Source organism: Solanum tuberosum, unplaced genomic scaffold (genome assembly GCF_000226075.1).
Source record: "Solanum tuberosum cultivar DM 1-3 516 R44 unplaced genomic scaffold, SolTub_3.0 scf00051, whole genome shotgun sequence".
NCBI lineage: Eukaryota > Viridiplantae > Streptophyta > Magnoliopsida > Solanales > Solanaceae > Solanum > Solanum tuberosum.
The window spans coordinates 1,678,724-1,680,983 of NW_006238978.1; positions in this window are offsets into that span (position 1 = coordinate 1,678,724).

Here is a 2,260-nt window from a genome sequence, read left to right on the forward strand (position 1 = left end):
CACAGGGTAGTGGAGCACAGGCCCACTTTTATGCAGCTTCATCTAGAGCAGATGTTGAGACCTCGGACGATGTGATCACAGGTACAGTGTTATTATGCCATCAACCCGCATCCACTTTATTTGATCCAGTCTCTACTTATACCTATATATCTGTTTATTGTGCTCCTCGATTGAGTATGATCCCAAAGCTATTGGTTGAGCCGTTGCGTGTTTCAACCCCGGTAGGTGATTCTTTAGTAGTGGATCAGGTATTTAGATCCTGTGTGGTGACTATTCAGAGGCGAGACACTAGGGTTGATCTTATTTTGCTTGATATGGTGGATTTTGATTTGATTTTGGGTATGGATTAGTTATCTCCCCACCATGCGGTCTTGGATTGCTATGCTAAGCCGTTACTTTAGCCATGCCTCATATTCCACCAGTGGTGTGGCAGGGCTTTTGTAGTCACACACCAGTTGGGGTGATATCTTTTGTTCGCGCCCAGAGGTTGATGGCTAGCGGGTGTTTGGCTTATTTAGCTTATGTTGGAGATGTTAGTAGGGAGGGTCCTACCGTTGATTCAGTACCTATTGTTCGAGAGTTTACAGATGTGTTTCCTGCCGATCTGCCTGGTCTCCCTCCTGATCGTGACATTGACTTTGCTATTGAAGTAGAGCCGGGCACTAAGCCCATTTCTTTACCACCGTACCGTATGGCCCCCATAGAGCTCAAGGAGCTCAGTGTTCAGATTCAAGATCTCTTAGATAAGGGATTCATTCGGCCTAGTGTATCGCTTTGGGGTGCCCCAGTCCTCTTCGTGAAGAAGAAGAACGGTACTATGCGATTGTGCGTCGACTACAGGCAGTTGCAGAAGATGACGGTGAAGAACCGTTACCCCATGCCTCGTATTGATTATTTTTTTGACCAGCTTCAGGGTGCCGACGTGTTTTCTAAGATTGATTTGAGGTCCGGGTACCATCAGCTGAGGATTAGGGCAGCGGACATCCCTAAGACTGCATTTAGGACCCGTTATGGTCAATATGAATTCTTGGTGATGTCATTTGGGTTGACTAATGCCCCTGCTGCCTTCATGGACTTGATGACACGTGTGTTCAGGCCATACCTTGATTTATTTGTTATTGTCTTTATTGATGACATACTGGTATATTCGCGGAGCCGGAGTGAACATGAGCAGCATTTGAGGATTGTGCTCCAGACTTTGAGAGATCAGCGACTTTATGCCAAGTTCTCAAAGTACGAGTTTTGGCTTTAATCCGTATCATTCTTGGGGCAAGTGGTGTCTAAGGATGGCATTATGGTAGATCCCACTAAGATTGAGGCCATTCGTGATTGGGCCAGGCCCACCTCTGTGACTGAGATTCGTAGCTTCGTCGGTTTGGCAGGCTTCTATAGGCGTTTTATTGAGGGATTTTCTACTATAGCAGCGCCTTTGACTCGGTTGACTCGCCAGGATGTTCCGTTTGTGTGAGAGGAGGAGTGTGAGAGGAGCTTTTTGAGGCTTAAGGAGTTGCTTAGCACCGCTCCTATATTGACTCTTCCAGTTGAGGGAGAGGGGTTTACTGTTTATTGTGACGCATCCGGCATTGGTTTGGGTTGTGTACTAAAGCAGCAGGGCCGCGTTATTGCTTATGCGTCGAGGCAGCTTAAGTCGCACGAGCGCAACTACCCCACTCATGATTTAGAGTTGGCGGCGGTGGTTTTTGCACTTAAGATTTGGAGGCATTACCTGTATGGAGTTCGGTGCGAGATCTATACTGATCACATGAGCCTTCAGTACATTATGAGCCAGAGAGATCTTAATTCGAGACAGCGCCGTTGGATTGAGCTCCTGAAGGACTACGACCTCTCTATTCTCTACCATCCGGGCAAGGCAAATGTAGTAGCAGACGCCTTGAGTCGGAAGGCAGTGAGTTTGGGTAGTCTACCTTTTCTTTCTACAACGGAGCGACCATTAGCTTTGGACATCCAGTCCTTAGCTAACCGGATGGTACGGCTTGATATCTCTGATTCCCGGTTTGTACTAGCTTATGTGGATGCTCAGTCATCTCTGTTGGATCGGATTCGCAACCATCAATTTGAGGATGAGGACTTAGTGGCACTTCGAGATCGAGTTTTAGGAGGTGACACCAGCCTAGCTACCTTAGATTTAGATGGGGTTTTACGATTTGGTGATCGACTTTGTGTTCCAAGAGTTGGGGGTTTGATTCAGATGATTCTTACCGAGGCCCATGAGTCCAAATATTCTATTCATCCGGGCACA